At 43.3% G+C, this 24,192-nt stretch overlaps 1 pseudogene; it reads right to left on the reverse strand.

Annotated features, from left to right (window-relative positions):
• Positions 1-9,492: 9,492 nt before the first annotated feature.
• Positions 9,493-9,833, reverse strand: LOC150004981 (small ribosomal subunit protein eS27-like pseudogene; annotated as a pseudogene).
• Positions 9,834-24,192: the final 14,359 nt, after the last annotated feature.

Below are 24,192 nucleotides of genomic sequence, written 5' to 3' on the forward strand. Positions count from 1 at the left end.
ATGTCTATTTCCTTCAAAAAATTTGGGGAGTTTTTCTTCATTATTTTCTCACATAACTTTTCAATTTCTTGCTCTTCCTCTTCTCCTTCTTGAACCCCTATGGTTCGGATGTTGGCATGTTTAAAGTTGTCCCAGAGGTTCCTAAGCCTCTCCTCATTTTTTTTCAATTCTTGTTTCCTCACTCTGTACTAGTTGTTTTTTTCTTCCTTATATTCCAGGTCATTGATTTGAACCCCAGTTTTCTTCCCTTCACCATTGGTTTTGTGTGGATTTTCCTTCATTTCATTTAGCATAGCTTTCACTTCTTCCCTTATGCATTTGCCATACTTAAGCATATATGTCAAGCCCGTGAGCATCTTTATTACCAGTGTTTTGAACTCTGCATCTGTTAGTTGGCTATCTCCTCATTTGTCATGTTGGCTATTTTCTCGTCGCTTAGTTCTCCCATTAAAACTTTGATCCGTTCCCCCTTTTGAGCCATATTTCTCTGTCTCATCTTGACAGATTCCTGAGTTTGTTTGCCTCTGTGTCTTAGGTAGAGCTGTAGTTCCTGTTATGTTGTAAGGGGCAGAGCCTTAGGTATTTGTCAGTAGAGGGCAACCTGTTTCACCATGTTGTGGCGCTCTGTGTGGGGGAGGGGGTCCAAGAGAGAACAATGCCACCTGCCCAGCACTCTTCCCTTTTTGAGGCACTTCTCCCACTTCCATATGGACTGGCACCTCTCTAGCTGTTGCCCTGGCTGCTGTTCCCAGAGTGGGTGGGTCTGCAAATGTTCTAGGACCTGGGAGTCCTTTAAACAAGCAGACTCTGCTGAGAGACTGGCAGTTTCTTCCTCCACCCCAACTCTCGCTGGTTTGCACAGTCAAAAGCAATGGAGCTTTATTTTCCTCAGCGCTGGGACTGTGAGATGCGTGGTCTGGTCTGGTGCTGGGAGCGCTCCCTAGGTGTCCCTCCCAACTTTTAAAAACATGTGACTGCACTTTCCCCTGGCCTGTCACTGCTGCTGCCACCACACCACGTCCTCTCAGCCCCAGTTCCGCCCCTCCTACCCGTCTGGATGAGTATTTCTTCTTTATATCTTTGTTTGTTGGACTTCCATGCAGCTCAGTTTTCTGGAACTTCTGGTTGTCTATAGTTTTGAGGTAATTGTATCCCTTCTTAGTTGTGGAGGGAGACGCAATGTGTCTATCTAGGCCTCCATCTTGTTTCTTCATTCTGTACTAGTTGATTGTTTTTTTCTTCCTTATATTCCAAGTCATTGATTTGAACCCCAGTTTTCTTCCCTTCACCATTGGTTTTGTGTGGATTCTCCTTCATTTCATTTAGCATAGCCTTCACTTCTTCCCTTATGCATTTGCCATACTTAAGCATATCTGTCAAGCCCGTGAGCATCTTTATTACCAGAATAGCTATTCTTATTGATCTTAAATAAATACTTATTTGCCTCTCACCTTTAAAGGCTTTTTAAAATTTTAGGTTAGCAGTTGTCAGGTCTCTTTAGCCTCCTTTAGTCTGGAACAGGCCTTTAGCCTTTTCTTATTTCTCATGACATTGTCATTACTGAAGAATACAGGCCAACTATTCAATAGAAAGTTTCTCAATGGGGGTTCGTCAGAGCCCTGGCCAGGTAGCTCAGTTAGAGCACCATCCTGATAGGCCAAGGTTTCAGTTTAAATCTCTGGTTAGGGCACGTACAAGAAGCAACCAATGAATGCATACATAATTGGAAAAAAAAGATCTCTCTGTCTCTCTCTCTCTCGCTCCGTCCCTCCCTTCCTCTCTCTCTCTAAAGTATATAATTTTTTTTAAAAGGTGGGAACTTCCAGTCAAGATGGTGACATAGGTCAGCATGACTCACTTCCTCACACACAATCACATCAAAATTACAACTAAAATATAGAACAACCATCACTCAGAACCATCAGAAATCAAGTTGAATGGAAGTCTGACAACTATGGAATTAAAGAAACCACATCCCTTGAGACAGGAAGGAGGTGCACAGATGTGAAAGAAGCTGGTCCCAAATCCATCTGTGGTGAATTAAAATTCAGGAGGGATCTCGGGAGCAAGGAGTCACAGCCCCACTCCAGGCCCCCCAGCACAGGGTTCCAGTGCCAGGAAGATAAGTCTCCTTAACTTCTGGCTTCAGAAACTAGCAGGGATTGAGTCAGTGGAAGAAATTTCTGGAGTTCCCAAGCAGTTCCTCTTAAACAACCCACACACAGACTTACTCACTTACTCCCTCTGAGTTCCAGCAGCTTGAAAAGAATGAGTGGCATACAAGGAGGAACTGAAGTATCTGGCATCAAGGTGGGAGCTAGGGGACAATTTCTCCCAGACAGAGAGACGGGCAGAGGCCATTGTCCCTTTTCTGAACCCTCCCCACACAGAGCCACAGAGCTGGCAGGCAGGTGCTATATCTGTGACTCCATTAACCTGGCTAAGGCTGTTTACCCCACCCTGAAGATCTCCAGAGACTCTGTCCCACCTAACTTATGGGCCCACACAAGGTATGAATGACTGGTCTTGGTTTATGCTTTACAACTTCCTAAATCCTATGAAACAAACACCAGCAGGCCTCAGTACACCACAGTTCTCAGCTGCTATACCTCTTGCTAAGTGACCCCAGGCTTGGCACTAGCAGCAGCTAGCCTAGATTCACAGTTTGGCTTTGACTGGGAACCTCCAAGCCCAGCACAAGTAGCAGCCATCTCAGATTGCCTTATAGCTCATGCAGGGTGGCCCCCAGAAAAACACAGGTGGGGCTGACCTTGGTCTTACCACCTGGGAAACCCCAGAGCTTGCACACCCAGTGAAGAGCTTCAGACCACATTGGAGCACCACCACCCTGCCCCCACACAGGTGATACTCCACAGAGGGTGGAGGTTGATTGTCAGTGGTCACAGCCAGTCCTTGCAGCTGACTGGCCTGCATAATCCCTCCCATTGGCTGGCCAACAGCAACTAAGGCTCAACTACAAGAGGAGGGTGTACTCAGCCCACACAAAGGGTACACCTCAAGTACCCATCTTAGGTGATAGGGGAGGCTTCCCTACAAGACACCTGCTACATTAGGCCATGCTACGGAGACACAGAGCCAAAGCAGCTCTACCTAACACATAGAAACAAACACAGGGAGACTGCCAAAATGAGGAGACAAAGAAACACAGCCCAAATGAAAGAACAGATAAAAACTCCAGAAAAAGAACTGAACAAAATGGAGATAAGCAATGTATCATGTGCAGAGTTCAAAACAGTGATTAATAAGAATGTTCAAGGAACTCAGTGAGGACCTCAACAACACAAAAAAGATACAATCAGAAATAAAGATACACTAATTGAAACAAAGAACAATTTACAGGGACACAACAATAGAGTGGATGAAGCTGACATTCTAATCAATGATTTGGAACATGAAGCAAAAACAAACAATCAAAACTATAAGAAGAAAATGAATTTTTAAAAATGAGAATAGTGTAAGCAGCCACTGGGGCAACTTCAATTATTCCAACATTTGAATCATAGGGCTTCCAAAAGGAAAAGAGAAATGATAAAAATTTGGAAATCTAATTGAAAAAATAATAAAAGAAAATAACCCTAATCTGGTAAAGGAACTAGACATGCAAGTCCAGGAAGCACCAAGAGTCCCAAACAAGATGGATGCAAAGACACTCTCTCCAAGACGCATCATAATTAAAATGCCAAAGGTTAAAAGTAAAGAGAGAATCTTAAAAGCAGCAAGAGAAAAGAAGTTAGTTACCTATAGGAAAGTTCTCATAAAACTGTCAGCTGATTTCTCAAAAAATTACTTTGCAGGCTAGAAGGGATGAGCAAAAAATTGATTCAAAGTCATGAAAAGCAGGGACCTACAGCCAAGACTGCTCTACCTAGCAAAGCTTCATTTAGAATGAAGGGCAGATAAAGAGCTTCCCAGATCAGAAAAAACTAAAGGAGTTCATCATCACCAAACCATTATTATATAAAATGTTAAACGGATTTATTTAATAAAAAGAAGATCAAAACTATGAACAATAAAATAGCAATAAATAAATACCTATCAACAACTGAATCTAAAAAACAAACTAAACAAACAAGAATGGAGACAGAATCATGGATGTGGAGAGCATTTTGATGTTTGTCAGATGGGGGGTGTGTGTGGGGGAAAGGTGAGGAGTTGAGGGGATTAAGAAATACAAATAGGTAGTTACAAAATAGACAGGGGGATGTAAAGTACAGTACAGGAAATGGAGTAGCCAAAGAACTTATATGCATAACCAATGGACATGAACAATGGTGGGGAGATTGCCTTAGAAAATGGGGGGTGCAGGGTGGAGGGGGGCAAAGAGGGAAAAATTGGGACAACTGTAATAGCATTATCAATAAAATATAATTTATTTTTTAAGGTATGTTTGTCTGATGTTTCCTCATGATTGGATTCAGGTAATGCATCCCCATCCAGGATATTATGCTTTGTATCCTTTTTGGGGTGAATGTGAATAGATAAACTGTGGTACATCTAGAAAATGGAATATTTTTCAAGGTTAAAAAGAAATGAGCTATCAAGCCATGAAAAGACATGGAGTAACTAAGTGATATTATTACATGAAAGAAGCCAATCTGAAAAGGCTAATTGTATGATTTCAACTATTATATATGACTTCCTGAAAAATGTAAAACTATGGAGGCAGTAAAAGATCGATGGCTGTTGGGAATTAAGGGCAGGAAGAGATGAACCTGCAGAGCACAGAGGATTTTTAGGGCAATGAAAATATACTGTATTATAATGGTGAATCCTAGTTATACTTTTGTCAAAACTCATATATTGTATAACTCCTGGAGTGAACCTTAATGTGAACTGTGGACTTTGGGTGATAATGGTGTGTTAATGTAGACTTACTAATTATAACAAACGTACAACTCTGGTGGGGAATGTTGATAATAGGATTGGTTTGGCATGGGGGTAGGGGTAGAAGGTATATGGGAAATTTCTGTAACATTTGCTCAGTTGTGCTATGAACCTAAAACTGCTTTAAAAAAATAAAATCTATTTTAAAACTGCATTATCACAATGACACATAAGTATTCATTTTAAGTGCTCATTATTACTATTATTATAATTATTTCATGTCCTATATAGCTCTGACATGCAATGATCCTATGATATACAAGGTCTGTCCAGAAGGTATTCAGCCATATAAAGTGAAAAATACAGACATTTATTGAAGAAGATACAAGATACATGAAAATCATACATAGGACAGTGACACATCAGTCCCCTTCAAAGTAGGCACCTTGGGACCTCACACAGGTCTCTCAATCGCCATCAGCTGCCTTGTCATATTTTCCTGAATCTCATCCATGGTCTGAAATCTCTTCCCTTTCACAGGTCATTTTAGTTTTGGGAAAAGCGGAAGTTGCAGGGCACCAAATCTGAGCTGTAGGGTGGCTGAGTCACCTGGGTGATTTGATGTTTCGCCAGAAAACTGCACGAGACGTGATGCATGAGCAGATGTATTGTTGTGATGAAGCTGTCAATCACCAGTCGCCCATAGCTATGGCCTTCTGAATCATCCCAATAGTTTCCATGGAGGAATGTCCAAGCTTAATGCAAAATTTGGTGCGGATTCATAGCTCTATTTGCTCATTTTGAAGGAGACAGCTACACAGTACACATGCTCACTCAATGGCATCTACTGCCCCCACTGACTAGTACAGCGAAGTTGTCATTGTTCACACATGTGCATTCCAGTCCACTCTCCTTGGCTGCCAGGTTACATCGATGTCACTCAAACCATTCTTGTTATATTAACAATGGCTGGACTTTTTCTGGACAGACCTCGTAGTAAATGGACAGCACAATAAGAAAAAAAATTATAAAAATATGCCTTGTTTCTATTTAATTTAATTTATTTATTTATTGTTTTTCTATTATAGTTGCCCCTTGTTTCTATTTTAAATATCTAGATTTAAGTTCTCAAGCATTAACTGACAAAGAAGGGGACACTGGGAAATATAGATAATGAGTATTTATTGAGTACTTACTATAGGGTGGGGTATGTATGTGAAATACAGAGTTTATTCTTGTATTATATATTAATTATGGTATTATTTCCCATATGAACAACTGTAGACCTAGTTTTGCCCCATCCTGTATGTGTCAAGCAACTTTACATATATTTTACTCATATTACATTCACAATACCAGCTGCAGAGAGGCAGTAGAATCTCTCTGCATTTGGACTGTATGGTTTGAATCCTGGCCTTGCCACTTATTAGCTGCGTGACCTTAGGCAAGTTATTTAATTTCTCTGTGCCTCAGTTTTCTCATTTGTTAAAAATAAAATAAAATAAAATAGAGGGGTTTTGTACCAATCTCACAGAAATGTTGTGTGGATTAAATGAGTAAACACATAAGACAGGACTGGCACATAGCAAGCATTTTGTGTTTGCTTATACTATTTTAGATATGTGGAAACTAAAGCACAGAGAGGTTAAGTCACTTGCCCAGGGTCACACCGCTGGGAAGTGGCAGACTTGGGATTTAAATTAGAATATTCTCTGGTGATAGACAGACAGTATAAAGGCAATTACAAAGGGGTTAAGTGCTGTGATAGGAGATAGCTTGGGATGTGTGGCAGCCCTAAGGAGGCCCTTACGCAAGTCTGAGGAGGGTCCGGAAGGCTTTCAGAAGGAGATGGTATCTGAGCTTTGGCTTAAAGGATGAGCAGAAGTCTACTAGGTGAGCAGGTGAAGAAAATGGAGACGAGCAGGGATCATGTGCAAAAGTCTGGGTATGAGACATGCTAGAGGGAACAGCAAGTTGTTCAGGGCAGAAGATGGTATAGTGCAGCTTGGGGTGTAATAGGAGCTGAAGTTTATCACAGACCATGGGGGGCCAGAAGGAACCTTTACACCTTCAAAACCTCTTTCCCTATTTTAGTAACAGAACTCTTTTTCAGACAAAACCTAGAACAGCAAATAGAAGAAAGCAGATGAGCTTTAGGTGGAATAGGGATGGTTCTCTGGGGGACTTGGTTAGCCCCCAGCTTTCTTGCCATTTTCCCTCACATCTTTACAGAACCCTCAGAGCTGCATCCCTTAACTTTACAGATGAAAGAACTGAGGCCCTGAGGAGAGTGATTGGCCCACTTCTCCTCCTAGGCTAATAGAGCCAGGACTTTGTACTCCCAGCCCAGGGCATTTTATCCTCAGGATTGTTGGAAGCTTTTCTTTAAGATAAGAACTTTGAATAGGGTTGGGAAGGAGGAAGAAGGGCAGGCATTTCAGCTCAGACAACCACAGTCTCCACTTTCTGGACTTAGTGTTCCCATCTGTACAAAGGGGAAGGCTGGGCAAGGAGATCTCAGAGAGACTGTCCATCCCTGCACTCAGGCCATCGGCGGGCCTCACCCTCCCTTAGGGAACCCCTGCCTCAATCCCATATCTTAGGCTCTGTCCTCCTTAATTCCACTCCCAGTCTCGAAGGGGAGATGGGGGTACCCAAGAGCTGCCAGTGACTGAAGCCCAAGAACAGAGTGCTGAGCAGAGGGACAGGCAGCCTGCTGGCCAGAGGCTGAAGTGATGTAACCTGGCAGCTCAGGGTATTTTTAGGCCTCTGGGCTGGAAGCAGATTAGAGAAAAACAAAAATTAAATGAACTCTGCTTGGCCCGACAACTCCACCAATGGGAGGGGAAGACTGAGAAAAAGCTCAAGAGCCTTTGGTTTATTTTGCTCCCTCTTCTCTCAGCGGACAGGAGCAAAGCCAGGACTTCCGAGGGGGTTGGCACTCCTGCAAATACCTCATTTAGAACTAGCAATTTCCCCTATCTACCCTCTCAAATTCACTGGCCACGTTGCCCAAACCTATCCTAACTGGGTACCACTGGTTTACTTAACAAACGTTTACTATCCAGGCTCTACTCTCAGCATTTTCTAATATTAATTCATTTAATTCTCAAACAGCCTCACTTTTGCAGATAACCATACTGAAGTCAGAGGGATTGATTAACCTGCTTGTGGCCATGGGAAGCAGTCGGGACTCAAACCAGGCAGTCTGGCTGCAGGAGAACGAACTTAACCTCCAGGCTATGCCACACCTCTGAAGTCTGGCACCTTTCAGTGCTATCAGACACCAGGCACCACCCACCCTCTGAAGGGGCCCCCGACATCACCTGCACCCCCCACCACAGCTAGTCTTGCCCACTTCCAGTGGACATCTGTTGTCCCAGAGTAATTACTAATAGAGGATCTGCTTGTCCTCTCCCCATCCCCCACCCCAACCAGCTGCCTCTAACCTGCTGCTCTGGGCTGCCCTGCCAGGGACTTGTGGGACGTTCTCACACCTTCTCCCTGAATTCCTTCCAGTAACCCGAGTCCAGGCTGAAGTTCTTACACAATTTTGCTGAAAGTCAGAGAGAGAAAGGAAAAGTGAAACCCCTGTTAGCAGCTGTTTCTGCACTGGCCATGCCCTTGCCCTGGGGATCCCTTCTGGCTGCTTCTCTCTTCAGCCCTTTGCCTCTCGCGTTAGTTGGAAGCCAGCCCCGACATGGAATCCCTTGTTCTCTCCCCAGAGCCTGGGAATCCTTATTTCCTAGGCGGTGCCACAGCCAGAGCAAGGAAACCCAAGCAACAGCCCATAGTCTCTTTAAAGGTGTCTTTTCCCTGTTCCCTCAGAGCACAGCAATTAACCTGTGGTTCCTCTGCACCAAGGTTTCCTCCTCCCGAAGAGGGCTTTCACTTTATGGTCAATAACAGAAGGCCCTGTGAAGTGCTTTTCCAAATAAAAGAGCAATCTTTGCCCAAAGGGTAACTCGACTGCCACCAAAGAAATGGGTTCCTATTGAGAACAGCTCTCCCTCTCCATTTCCTGACAAAAACACGAGTAACAGCTGCATACTGAGCAATATATATCTGGAATATAAAGAATAGAGTGGAGAAATAAAATGGAGTCACTATAGTCAAGCTGCTAAATTACTAAAATCAAGTAAGTTGAGGAATGAGGAAATAATTTTATTCTTGTTTCAACTAGCCTGGGAACTTAAACTTTTGACCTCTCTAGTCTTCCATCAATGCCTGGATATACATCAAACCTCCAGATACTCTCTTATTATCCCCAAAGGACTAAGGAAAGAATGCTCACATATCTAGACCACATGACATCCATTCATTATACAGGCCACTGGTCATCTAGAGCAGTGGTTCTCAACCTGTGGGTTGCGACCCCTTTGGGGGGGGTCCAACAACCCTTTCACAGGGGTTGCCTAAGACCATCGGAAAACACATACATAATTACATATTGTTTTTGTGATTAATCACTATGCTTTAGTTATGGTTGGGGGTCACCATAACATGAGGAACTATATTAAAGGGTCACGGCATTAGGAAGGTTGAGAACCACTGATCTAGATAGAGGATTACCATCTTGGACAATCCAGAGACTAAGAATGCAGGACTGATCCTTCTCAACAATGTACTTTTTTACTATAAGAACCCTCAGCTTTCCTTTCTTTTTTCTTGTTTCTTTTTAATCCAAAATGTGTGTATTGGGATGGTTCCCCACTCATCTGGATTCAGGTGCTTTTCGTGCTGCTGCCTTCTGAAGGAGCACCCTTCTGTAAGCCTGGCTTTTCCTCCTGCAGGCTGACGGAGGACAGTGGAGCAGCCGACACACAAAACTACCATTTGTTCATGGCTAAAGACGGTGGTGGTTTTATAGCATCCTGGGTATGTCACATCCATGAAGTAGGAATTGGGGCTCTGCACCAGCGCTTCTTCTTGTGTTTCCTCTTCTCCTTTCTCGGAAAGGGATGGAGGAGAACTTGAGCAAGAGGCATGTTGTGGGGAGCTTGTTACCGCCAGAAAGGCTCCTTTCTTCTTCAGAACATTCTGAGTATCACCTAGTGTTTGTAATTTGCAAACCCTAAGACCCTTGAGAAAATCTTTCATTTATTTCTAGCCAAAGCCTTCAGATTCTTTTCTGAGTTTGTTTGACAAGTACAATTACAAAAAATTATTTTGTCTCCAAATATCTTTTAAAAGTGCATTCAGCGGAAGAGGTTCTACCTTTGTCCCTGGGTGAAAACTTGAATCTGACTATCCCCAGGTGTGCAAGTTCATTTCCTGTGTCAATTCGGCTGGGCCACGGGGTGCCCTGATATTTTGGTCAAATGCTATACTGGGTCTTTTTGTTACAGTGTTTTTGGGTGAGATTAACATTTAAATTGGTGCATTTTGATTAGAGCAGATTGCCTTCATAATGTGGTTGGGCCTCACCCAATCAGCTGAAGGCCTAAAGAGAACAAAAAGACCAGTCTCCCCTGAGCAAGAGGAAATTCTGCAGCAGATGGCCTTCGGACTTCATCTGCAACATCGGCTCTTCCTGGTTCTGCAGCAGATGGCCTTTGAACTGAAACTGGAACTTCATTCAGTACACCTGCATCTCCAGCCTGCCAACCCAGCTTACAGATTTTAGACTTGCCAGCTTACATGATTGCATGAGCCAATTGCTTATGAGAAATACCTCTCTCTCATACACACACACACACACACACACACAGTTATATGTCACATAATGTTTTGGTCAGTGACAGACTGCATAATACAACACTAGTGTCATAAGGCTATAATGGATTATAAGCAAAAAAAAATTGTTTGCAATGTTGAAAGAAAAGACTCTACCTGACTACAATGTTGAATTTACTGCTAGTTCTGGATGGCTTTTAAATAAACCATGCTGTCCATCCAGTGTGCACCCCCCTGTACACCTGCACACATACACACACTCATGAGCACAAACTCACCTTCCTTCCTCCGTGTCTCCCTCCCTCCTCCCGACCTCTACTCTCTCTCCAACTGGCACTTCCCTCCATAGCCCCGCCTTTGCTCCCACCATGCACATTCATATATACATTTTATCCTTTATGCCATATTTTATTGTACCTTTTCTGTGTTTAGGTATGTTTAGATACACAAATACTTACCATTGTGTTATTATTGCCTACAGTATTCAGTACAGTAACATGCTGAACAGGAGCAAAGGCTATCCTGTCTGGTCTAGGTGTGCAGAAGGCTATACCATCTAGGTTTGTGTAGGTGCACTCTGTCATGTTTGCACAATGATGAAATCATCTAACAATGTATTTCTCAGAATGTAGCTCTGTCATTAAGTGACTCATGACTGTACATACATACATATCCTATCGGTTCTGTTTCTCTAGAGAGCCGTGACAAATTCACCAGGTTAAATAAAAAACAAACCAATAAACAAAAACTCTGTTGTGGGTTCTTTTTTTTAAGATTTTATTTATTTATTTTTTAGAGAGAAAGAGAGGGAGAGAAACATCAATGTGTGGTTGCCTCCTGTGCGGGACCTAACCTGCAACCCAGGCATGTGCCCTGACTGGGAATTGAACATGCAACCTTTTTTTACCAGACAACCCTCTAACCGAGCCACAGCAGCCAGGACATCCTCAACTCCTGTTCTTTTTTTTTTTTTTTTTTTTTAAATAGAGTGAAATGTTTTGCTGTAACTATGTGGACAAACTTTTTTTTTTTTAATTTTAATTATTTATTTAAATTTTATTTTTAGAGAGAGGGGAAAGGAGAAAGAGAGGGAGAGAAACATCACTGTGTGGTTGCCTCTCACTCGTGCCTCCAACTGGGGACCTGACGTGCAACCTAGTAATGTGCCCTGACTGGGAATCGAACCCGCAACACGTGGCTCGCAGGCCGATGCTCAATCCACTGAGCCAAAGCAGCCAGGGCCTTCCAACTCCTGTTCTTATTCTTCCCTCCTCACTACTGCACACAACCAACACTGAATCTCTGCACCGGTGTCACATCACTCCTCTAGGTATCCTCTGGGGCATGATCAGGACAGGTCGCCTGAGGTGCTCACATCTAAAATCCTGAAATCTGAAGTGGGGGAATTGGTTGCTCATTCCTCTGACAACCTCAGGGAGGGAGGCCTTCTTCCTGCTCAGCCACCTCTCTGAAGCTTCTTTTTCCCATCCTTCAGATTGCTGAACTGGGAATCAAAGACTTAGTTCAGCATCCCCCATCCTGCGAGGAGCCCATATTTAGCTTCCAGATGGTTCTGTTGGGGCTCCTCACCTGGCCTTAGAAAAGGATACTTTCAGTTCTCATGCGTGGGGTGGGACTGAGGGTGGGGAAAGTCAAAGTCCTACTCTTTTTGAAGAAGTTCTCCTCACAGTTTTCTCTTTTCTTTTTTTAGAGAGAGAGGACGTGGGAGAGAGAAAAGCCATCAATTTATTGTTCCACTTATAAATGCATTCATTGGTTGATTCTTGTATTTGCCCTAAACAGGAATCAAACCTGCAACCTTGGCATACCAGGATGACACTCTAACCAACTGAGCTACCTGTCCAGGACTCACAATTTTAAAAAATTCTCTAATAACTAGAGCATTAGCTTTTCAATGCAGGTGAGACAGTTTAGGGTCTTATAACAAGTTTTTATTATCTTTGAATGTTTGCATTTTGGTCTGGAATGTCTTATCCATCTTATTTTGGCGAATCCTTAGGAAGTTGCAATTTAACACCCTGTTACACACACACAATTACACATGCAAAGAGATGGAGGACAGGTTATGTCACAGAATTTTTGTGGGGAGAGCTCTGTGTGTGTCTGGACAGGGAGCAGACTAGAGGGTAGGCTTGAGGAGTAGATGTTGAGAGCTCTGGACACTCTCAGCCTGGTGCCCTCCCCTTTCCTACTCCACTCTTCTATAATTTCCCAGCTCTACTCCCCCTGCTCAACCCCTTTGCTCCCAGGTCACTGACAGAAAAGGTTAGAGAAGCTGCTTTGCATAATAAGGAATCTGAAAGGCAATAGCAGGGGAGAGAGAACGAAAACAAGGGGGAAAGTACAGTGCAGAAGATGGTGAATGATGATGACCTGACATCTTAAAAGTCTTGCCTTACCACCAAAGCCTGACAAAAGTCTTCTAAAACTCACAAGCAGGTTCCAGCGCCTCCCCAGTGAGCAGATGCTGAGCCATGCCATCTCATCCCTTCAGTGGCTCTGGGAGCTCTGCAAAGGCAGGGCCTGCTGGGTCTGCCTTGGCTACCACTGGATCCCCAGAGTAGGTAGTAGGTGATGAATACAGCTCAAATGATTGAACAGGGAGCCAGGGCCTCAGTCGGACTCTAGGGTGGACTGGAATTGCCAATCTATGTATTCAGTTTTCCTGTACAGCTCTCTACTCTCCCCTTGTTGGTCCAGTATTGGCACAGAAATTACATTTTTATACATTATAAGCCTATCAACACAGATTTCCTTCAATCCTTTGAATATATTTAAAACAGCTGATTTGAAATCTTTGTTTAGTGAGTCTCAGGTATGGTCTTCCTCAAGGGCAGTATCTATTAGCTGCTTTTTCTCCCTGGGTGGCAGTCATGTTTTTCTATTTCTTTGTGTGTTGTAATTTTGTTGAAAATTTTACATTTTAAATAATATAGTGTGGCAATTACAGAAACTATATTTTCCCCATCTCCAGGACTTGTTCATGCTGTTTATTGTTTCTTTTTTAAATAATTTATTTATTTGTTTGTATATTTATTTTTTTAGAGAGAGGACAAAGGAGAAAGAGAGGGAGAGAAACGTCACTGTGTAATTGCCTCTCACTCACACCCCCAACTGGGGGTCTGACCTGCAACCTAGTTATGTGCTCTGACTGGGAATCGAACCAGCGACACTTGGCTTACAGGCTGATGCTCAATTCACTGAGCCACAGCAGCCAGGGCTTTGTTTATTGTTTTGCTTCTGATGTTTAGTGACTTCCCTAAATAAATTCTGTAAAGTCTGTTGTATTCTTTATCTCACATGGCCACTAATGTCTGCTTATAAGTCAATGGTCAGCTAAAGAGGTTTCTTTTAATTCCTTGAACCATAATTCTCCTAGCCTTCAAGGAGAGGCTCTGTGTGTGTTGGGGCATGCTTTTAATGCTCCATCAGGCAGTTTACAACACTACCTTAGTTTTCACTTTCTGCTTAAGCAGAGCCTCAAGGTCAGCCAGAGGTGAGAGATTGGAGCTTTCTCAGGCATTTCCACAGCTCTGCCTAGGGGCATGGTCCTCTAGGTCCCCCAAAATATGTTGGAGCTTTTCAAAACTCTCTGTGGACATCTTATTCCCCAGCTTTTCTTTTTAGATTTGTGGTCAGCTTCATTTTGTCCCATCTGTTACCACTGCCTCAGGCAGCTTCTATGTTAAACTATTATTGCTGATTGTTTTTGACAAATGCCCTTAGGGAAAAAGCTGTTCATACTGACTGAGCTGAGTCAGGTCAAATAAAGACAAACTCCTGCAGTGGATATTTCCAAGGACCTTCCAAACAGGTCAAATGATGACAACTCTGGGGATAGGACTTTTTAGGGAGCCCCAAACCCTCCTACCCCCTCCACTGGCTGCTAAGTTGCTGGTTTTCATAAGAGCTGGGACAAGGGTAAGGGGATAGGGTAAGTTAAAAATGCCACAAAATTCGCAGTTCTAAGATTTCATTAAAAAAAAAGAAATCTCCCCTGGATTGTGATAAACTTAGGTTTATTTTCAGACTACCTAAAAAGTTAATCTGATGATTTTTGCCAGTGTTTTCACTGGATTTTTAAGGAGTGGATTTTCAGAGGTCCTTATTCCACCATTCTTGAAATGATCTCCCTTCCCCCAAAGACTTCAGAACTCAAATTAAAAAATGTGCAGCTGAAACAGAAGAATCCGTAGATTGAGATGATTTGTGGGCCATCAGATTTACTGTCTCTGAGCCCAAAAAGAAACCCTCTAAAAATGTTCCTTTAATTTTACAAAGTTTTAACAATTGCGGATGGGCCTTAAATGATGATTTCATAGAATGTGGTTTCAAGATTCCCTATGATATTTTGGTTGTGACCTTTGCTTCTTGTCTCTCTCTTTCTACTTATCAAATCATATGCCCAGTCCTTGACTGGGACCCATGACTATTATAGCCATTTCCAGGGGGTCTGGTTCCTGTTCCACAACTTCTCAGCCAAGGTTTTTCTCAGGTGTCCCAAGGGGGATAGTGAGGCGGCTGCTCCCTGAGGAGCACACAGCTTCAGGGAGATGGAATGGGTATGGAACCTTGCAGCCCATCATCCTTTTGGGGCCAGTTTCTCATCATTTGCCTAGCACTCTAACCCTGTGGTACAGGTGGCACAGAAATGAACACAATGATTTTCAACTGGCGTTCCATGAGATTTTTAAAACATGCAGTATCTGACAATTTAGCCCTGGCTGGTATGGTTTAGTGACTTCAGTGCCAGCCTGCAAACTGAAAGGTCGCCAGTTTGATTCCTGGTCAAGGTACATTGATGTTTCTCTCCTTCTCTTTCTCTCTCCTTTCCCTCTCTCCATAAATAAAATCTAAATAAAAAAATACCTGAATATTTACTCAGGGGCACTGACTTCTTTTCCCTTAGATTGTCAAATAAAAAGAATGACAGCAGGGTGGGGCAAGATGGAGGCGTAGACAGACATGCTGTGTCTCCCTCCATAACTAAGAAGAAATACAACTACCTCAAAACTAAAAACAACCAGAAGTTCCAGAAAATCAAACTGCATGGAAGTCCAGAAAACAAAGCTATAAAAAAGAAATACTCATCCAGACAGGTAGGAGGGGCGGAGCCAGGGTGGAAGGGAAGTGGTGTGGTGGCGGCCGCAGCGGCAGCGGCGGCAGCAGCAGCAGCAGCGGCAGGCCAGCAGAAAGCGCGGTCACACATTTAAAAAAGTCAGGAGGGACACCTGGGGAGTGTTCCCAGCTCCTTACCGGACCTTGCAGCTCACGGTCCCAGCACCTATGAAAATCAAGCCTCATTGCTTTTGACTGTGCAGACCAGTGGGGGTTGAGGTGGAGGCAGAAACTGCCGGTCTCAGCAGAGTCCACTTGTTTAAAGGGCCCCCATGGTCCTAGAACGTCCGCAGGCCCACCCACTCTGGGAACGATGGCCAGGGTAGCAGCTAGAGGGGCGCCAGTCTGGTGAGAAAGTGGGAGAGGTGCCTGGGAAAGGGGCGAGTGCTTGGCAGGCGGCATTGTTCCCTCTTGGACCCCTCCACTATGTACAGCGCCACAACGTGGTGAAACAGGTTGCCTGTACTGATGAATTCCTAAGGCTCCGCCCCTTACAACATAGCAGGAGCGACAGCTCTACCTGGGAAGCGGAGGCAAACAAACACAGGAGCCTGCCAGAATGAGGAGACAGAGAAGTATGGCCCAAAAAGGGCAATGGATCAAGGTTCCAGTGAGAGAACTAAGCGACGAGGAGATAGACAACCTAACAGATGAGGAGATAGACAACCTAACAGACGCAGAATTCAAAACACTGGTGATAAAGATGATAGCAGGCTTGACAGATATGCTTGAGTATGGCAAACGCATAAGAGAAGAAGTGAAGGCTATGCTAAGTGAAACGAAGGAAAATCCACACAAAACCAGTGATGAAGGGAAGGAAACTGAGGTTCAAATCAATGATTTGGAACATAAGGAAGAAAAAAAAATAGTCAACCAGTGCAGAATGAGGAAGCAAGAATTGAAAAAAATGAGGAAAACTTCCCAAATTTTGTGAAGGAGATGGACATACATCTCCGGGAAGCACAGAGGGTCCCGGGTGAGCTGGACCCAGAAGGGACCACACCAGGACCCATCATGACTAAGATGCCAAAGGTGAAAGATAAAGAGAGATCCTGGGGTCAACAAGAGAGAGGCAGAGAGTTGCCTACAAGGGGGTGCCTATAGGACTATCAGCTTATTTCTCAGAGGACACTTTACAGGCAGGAAGGGACTGGCAAGCAGTATTCAATGTGATGAAAGGCAACCTGCAACCAGGTTTACTATATCCAGCAAAGCTATCATTTGGAATGGAAGGGCAGATGAAGTGCTTCCCAGACAAGGTAAAGCTAAAGGAGTTCATCATCACCAAGCCATAATTATATGAAATGTCAAAGGACTTACTTAAGAAAAAGAAGATCAAAACTATGAGCACTAAAATGGCAACAAACTCACAACTATCAACAACTGAATCTAAAAAATAAAAACAAAATCCGACTAAGCAAACCAGAATAGGAACAGAATCATAGGTATAGGGATCATTTGGAGGGTTTTCAGCTGGGAGTGTGGAGGGGGAGAAATGGGGAAATGGTGCAGGGACTAAGAATCATATTGGTTGGTACAAAATAGACAGGGGGAAGTTAGGAATCATATAGGAGGACTTCCGGCTAAGATGGAGGCTTAGACTGACACGCTCAGTCTCCCTCTACAACTAAAAAGGAATACAACTACCTCAAAACAAAAGATAACCAGAAATTCCAGAAAATAAAAATACTTGGAAGCCCAGCGTATGAAGTTATAAACCAGCGGTACTCGTCCAGACGGGTAGGAGGGGTGAGAAAATGCGGTCCTGTCTGCAGTCGTCGGCAGCGGGACTGCGAGAAGCACCAGGGGAGCAATCTCGGCTGCAATCGAGACCCCGCAGCTTGCAATTCCAATGCTGAGAAGGGCAGCGCCCCCATTGCCTTGGACAGTGAGGCCTGGAGAGCAGGGGGATGGATCCCAGTCACTCAGCGGAGAATAATGGCAGGAGTCCATCTTGGACCCCTGCCCCCACACAAAGTGCCACAGTGTGGCGAAAAAGGTCTGTGATCGCTGCCAGTCGCTGATCACTGCCGGTCGCCGGGCAGTGACGAGTGCACGGGGCTCCGCCCCCTATAGCTTGCCCAGGAAGCAAAGCTAAACACAAGACTGTTAGAATGGAGCAGACAACGATTAAAATCCCGGTGACGCAGCTCACCAGGCAGCAGATGCGGGACCTGACAGACGAACAAATAAAAAACCTTTCTGAGGCTCAGTTCAAAGCTACAGTTATAAGGTGACTTACAGAATTAACAAAAGATTTGGAACAAGACAGGGAAGGAAAGAAAGCTATACATACTGAAATGAATGAAAACACATATGAGACAAGTGGGGAGGAAATAAAATCCAAAGATCAAATCAACAAACCAGAAAATAGGGAAGAAACAGACAACCAGTGCAGAAAGAGGAAACAAAAAGTAAGGAAAGTGAGGAGAGGCTCAGAAACCTCTGGAACAGCTATAAGAGAACAAACATTCGAATTAACGGATTGCCAGAGGGTGAAGAAGAATAACTAGAAATTGAAAAATTATGTGAAAAAATAATGAAGCAGAACTTCCTGAACTTGGGGAAGGAAATAGACTTACAGGTCCAGGAAGCACAGAGAGTACCAGAAAAACTGGACCCAGGGAGAACCACATCAAGACACATTATAATCAAATTGTCAAAAATTAAAGATAAAAAGAGAATTTTAAAAGCAGCAAGAGAGAAGAAAAGAATCATGTACAAAGGGGTCCCAATTAGCCTATCATCAGATTTCTCAAAGGAGACTCTACAGGCAAGAAGGGACTGGCAAGAAATATTCAAAGTAATGAAAAGCAAAAACCTACAGCCACGAATACTCTATCCAGCGAAACTGTCATTCAGGGTAGAAGAACAGAGAAAATGCTTCCAGGACAAAGTAAAACTGAAGGAGTTCATTAGGTCCAAACCAATATTATATTATATTATATATTATATTATATTATATTAAAGGGACTGGTTTAGAAGAAGGAGGATCAAAACTGAACATTAAAATGAAAACTGCATCACAAGAACCAACAGCAGAAGCTAGGGAATCGAAACAATGGCAAACTAAATAGGCAACGAGAGTGGGAAAAGAATTATAGGTATGGGGAACATATTGGGGGGAGGACAGCAGGGCCGGGGAAGGGGGAAAAGGAGGGAGATGGTACAGGAATTAAGAAGCATAGTAGGAGGGAATGGAGTAGACGGGAAGAGGTTGAGAACTATATGCACAACCAATGGGAATGGACTAAGGGGGGGACAACTGGAGGAAGGGGGGCCACCGGGTGGAGGGGAGCAGAGGGAAAAGAAATTGAGACAACTGTAACAGCATAATCAATAAAATATATTTTGAAAAAAGAATGATATAGGAAAGGGTGAAGCCAAAGAACTTATATGCACAACCCATGGACATGAACTAAGGGGGGTGGGATTGCTGGAGGGAAGGAGGGTACGGGGCAGAGGGGAGCAAAGGGAAAAAAATTGGAACTACCATAACAATGTAATCAATAAAATATACTTCAAAAAGAAAAAAATATAATTTAGTCACACACTCGTACCCAATCATACACTAAAACATATATATTAAATCGGCTCACATACAAACAAGGTCTGTCCAAAAAGTATCCAGCCACATAATGTGGAAAAATAGAGACATTTTTTGAAGAAGATACAAGAAACACTGTACATAGGACAATGATGCTTCAGTCCCCTTCAAAATAGGCACCCTTGGACCCCACACAGTTCTCTCAGTTGCCATCAGCTACCCTGTCATATATTCTTGAATCTCATTAACTGTCTGAAATCTCTTCCCTTTCAAAGGTGATTTTAGTTTTGGGTAAAGCCAGAAGTCACAGGGCACTACATCTGGGCTGTAGGGGAGCTGAGGCCCTGGATAATTTGATGTTTCACAAAAATCTCTGCATGAGACGTGATGCATGAGAAGGAGTGTTCTTGTGATGAAGCTGCCAATCACCAGTTGCCCATAGCTGCAGCCTTTTCAATCATCTGAATAGTTTCTGCAGGGGAATGTTCAAGCTTAACACAAAATTGCTCTACCCGTTCAGTCATTTTGAATGTGATGGCCACAGAGTACACATGCTCACTTAACAGCATCTACCGCCCCCACTGACTAGTACAGTGAGGTCATCATTGTTCATGCATATGCATTACAGTCCACTCCCCTTGGCTGCCAGGTTACATCAATGTTGTGCAAAGCATTCTTGTTATATTAACAATGGTTGGCCTTTTTCTGGCCAGATCTCATATACACTTGAGCACTTATACATATTCCCACTCATACACATATTCATTCATACACATATATTTATATGCACAAACTCAAACATTTACACATGCTGATACATTCATGAACACTGACTCACATTTAATTAACACACACTCGTACACATATATACACTCAAATATTTACATACACATTCATACTCACACACTTTTATATGCATTCACACACATAAGCCATAAGAAAGTCCAAACCTATAGCACATTTTATAAGTTTATTAGTTTATTTGAGTCAAACTAAGGGCATTCCCAGAAGCAAGATATCAAGGAAATGCTCTGGAAATACCAGTTTTGGCAGTTCTTTTGATGCATTTGGAATCAAAGGAGGTAAGGAAGGAAGATTACATGAATTCCGTTGGCAGTAACTTAAGGAGACAAGAGAAAGAAATGTGGGTAAATCAGTATGATTGGATAAAAAGTTAAGGAGGCCCTGGCCAGGTATCTCATTGGGTTAGAGTGTTGTCCCAATAAGCCAAGGTTGTAGGTTTAATTCCTGGGCAGGAAGATACAACAATCAATCAATGAATGCATAAATAAGTGGAACAACAAAACTGATCTCTTTCTATCTCTAAAATAAATCAATAAATAATAAATAAATAAGTAAAAAGTAAGACGGAGAGGTACTTCTTTTTCTTTACATTGGTGGGTACAAGATAGTGAACATTTAACATTTATACTAAATAGGATGGTATACAGGCACCAAGATCATTTGCTTCCTTGAGGGTAGTTATGCCTCTAAGGCGTCTGAAAAAGAGAATTACTCTGACATTTCAAAGATGTGTTAACCTAGATGCACAAAAATTACAGACAGGTCTTGCTTAAGGCAAAGATAAACCTTTGCTAAGGGGGTTATAGGTGTGAGACATGACTGCCCACCATGACCTGCCCAATCAGGAATTTATGACCAGATCACCCTGTGAAGTTTCATTTGGTCACTGAGCTTGTCAGGTTTACTATATAGTCCCTTTTTCACTAACAGCGGTATTTCCTTACATGCATATGTTTCATACAGTCATACACATGCACAGACATTCACACACACATTCACCAATATGTTTTCTTATACACACAACCATACACTAATACACACTCAAACATTCACACATGCTCAAACTTATATATTTACACAAACTCACAGACTAGGCTCATAAACTCAAACATTTACTTACACTCACACAAACATTCATGCTCATACATTCAAATACTTATACAGTCACATATTCACTCATAAATCAAAGAGATATGCTCAGTGGTCTAAGGCAGTGATTTTCAACCTTTTTCATGTCATGGCATATGTAAACTAATTACTGAAATTCTGCAGCACACCAAAAAATTTTTTTTTTGCTGATTTGACAAAAAATAGGTATAATTTTTATTAATCCACACCAGATGGCTATGATCTGTTGATTGTTGTCATTCTTTTTTTTAAAGTATATTTTATTGATTATGTTGTTACAGTAGTTCCAATTTTTTTCCCCTTTGCTCCCCTCTGCCCAGTACCCGCCTTCCCTCCAGCAATCCCACCCCCCTTAGTTCATGTCCATGGGTTGTGCATATAAGTTCTTTGGCTTCACCCTTTCCTATATTTCTCTTAACATCCCCCTGTCTATTTTTGTACCAACCGATTATGCTTCTTAATCCCTGCACCATTTCCCCATTCCCCTCCTCCTCCTCCCAGCTGATAACCCTCCAAATGATCCCTATACCTATGATTCTGTTCCTATTCTGGTTTGCTTAGTCGGATTTTGTTTTTATTTTTTAGATTCAGTTGTTGATAGTTGTGAGTTTGTTGCCATTTTAGTGCTCATAGTTTTGATCTTCTTTTTCTTAAGTAAGTCCTTTGACATTTCATATAATTATGGCTTGGTGATGATGAACTCCTTTAGCTTTACCTTGTCTGGGAAGCACTTCATCTGCCCTTCCATTCCAAATGATAGCTTTGCTGGATATAGTAATCCTGGTTGCAGGTTGCCTTTCATCACATTGAATACTGCTTGCCAGTCCCTTCCTGCCTGTAAAGTGTCCTCTGAGAAATAAGCTGATAGTCCTATAGGCACCCCCTTGTAGGCAACTCTCTGCCTCTCTCTTGTTGACCCCAGGATCTCTCTTTATCTTTCACCTTTGGCATCTTAGTCATGATGGGTCCTGGTGTGGTCCCTTCTGGGTCCAGCTCACCCGGGACCCTCTGTGCTTCCCGGAGATGTATGTCCATCTCCTTCACAAAATTTGGGAAGTTTTCCTCATTTTTTTCAATTCTTGCTTCCTCATTCTGCACTGGTTGACTGTTTTTTTTCTTCTTTATGTTCCAAATCATTGATTTGAACCTCAGTTTCCTTCCCTTCATCACTGGTTTTGTGTGGATTTTCCTTCGTTTCACTTAGCATAGCCTTCACTTCTTCTCTTATGCGTTTGCCATACTCAAGCATATCTGTCAAGCCTGCTATCATCTTTATCACCAGTGTTTTGAATTCTGCGTCTGTTAGGTTGTCTATCTCCTCATCTGTTAGGTTGTCTATCTCCTCGTCGCTTAGTTCTCTCACTGGAACCTTGATCCATTGCCCTTTTTGGGCCATACTTCTCTGTCTCCTCATTCTGGCAGGCTCCTGTGTTTGTTTGCCTCCGCTTCCCAGGTAGAGCTGTCGCTCCTGCTATGTTGTAAGGGGCGGAGCCTTAGGAATTCATCAGTACAGGCAACCTGTTTCACCACGTTGTGGCGCTGTACATAGTGGAGGGGTCCAAGAGGGAACAATGCCGCCTGCCAAGCACTCGCCCCTTTCCCAGGCACCTCTCCCACTTTCTCACCAGACTGGCGCCCCTCTAGCTGCTACCCTGGCCATCGTTCCCAGAGTGGGTGGGCCTGCGGACGTTCTAGGACCATGGGGGCCCTTTAAACAAGTGGACTCTGCTGAGACCGGCAGTTTCTGCCTCCACCTCAACCCCCACTGGTCTGCACAGTCAAAAGCAATGAGGCTTGATTTTCATAGGTGCTGGGACCGTGAGCTGCAAGGTCCGGTAAGGAGCTGGGAACACTCCCCAGGTGTCCCTCCTGACTTTTTTAAATGTGTGACCGCGCTTTCTGCTGGCCTGCCGCTGCTGCTGCTGCTGCCGCCGCTGCCGCTGCGGCCGCCACCACACCACTTCCCTTCCACCCTGGCTCCGCCCCTCCTACCTGTCTGGATGAGTATTTCTTTTTTATAGCTTTGTTTTCTGGACTTCCATGCAGTTTGATTTTCTGGAACTTCTGGTTGTTTTTAGTTTTGAGGTAGTTGTATTTCTTCTTAGTTATGGGGGGAGACACAGCATGTCTGTCTACACCTCCATCTTGGCTAGAAGTCTGACTACATTATTGAATGTACATTTAAATATATGAGTGTAGACAAGAGATGTCTTCCGGCCAAGATGGAGGCATAGACTGACACGCTCTGTCTCCCTCTACAACTAAGAAGGATTACAACTACTGCAAAACTAAAAATAATAAGTTCCCGAAAATAAAGCTACATGGAAGTCCAACGTATGAAGTCGTAAACAAGTGGTGCTAGTCCGGACGGGTAGGAGGGGCAAACCCACAGCTGAGAAAGATCAAACTGTGCTGTAGGCGGCAGCTGTAGCAGCAAACAGCAAGACCCGATAAGCAAACACTTGTATTTGGGGGCAGGAGAGAAGTGCCTGGGAGCCAGCCCTGGCTGCAGACCAGATCTGTCAGCTCGTGATTCCAACACCTGGGAAGGCAAACCCCATTGGGAGGCAGCCCTGTTCCTCAGCGGAGAGTAACAGCAGGAATCCATCTTGGACCCCCGCCCCCATGCAAATCGCCACAGTGCAGTTAGAAAGGTCACCAGGTTGTGATGAGTACATTGGGCTCCACCCAATATAGCGTAGGAGGTGTGACAGCACCCCGCCCAAGAAGGAAAGATAAACAAAATGGTCAGAATGGCAGAATTAATGATTGAAATACCAATCACACAGCTAACCAAAAAATAAATAAAAGCCTTGACCGATGAACAAATAGCAATAGCAAATCTTTCTGCGGCTCAGTTCAGAGCTATAGTTATAAGACAGCTTACAGACCTAACAGCGGGGCTGAATCAAGACAGGGAAGGAATGAAGGCTAGTCCTGCTGAAATGAACAAAAATACATACAAGACAAGTGGTGAGGAAGGGAAAGCCATGAATCAAATTAACAAATCGGAACGTAGGGAGGGAACAAACAGTCAACCAGTGCAGAAAGAG

Source organism: Furipterus horrens, unplaced genomic scaffold, assembly GCF_987537825.1.
Source record: "Furipterus horrens unplaced genomic scaffold, mFurHor1.1.pri manual_scaffold_7, whole genome shotgun sequence".
Lineage (NCBI taxonomy): Eukaryota > Metazoa > Chordata > Mammalia > Chiroptera > Furipteridae > Furipterus > Furipterus horrens.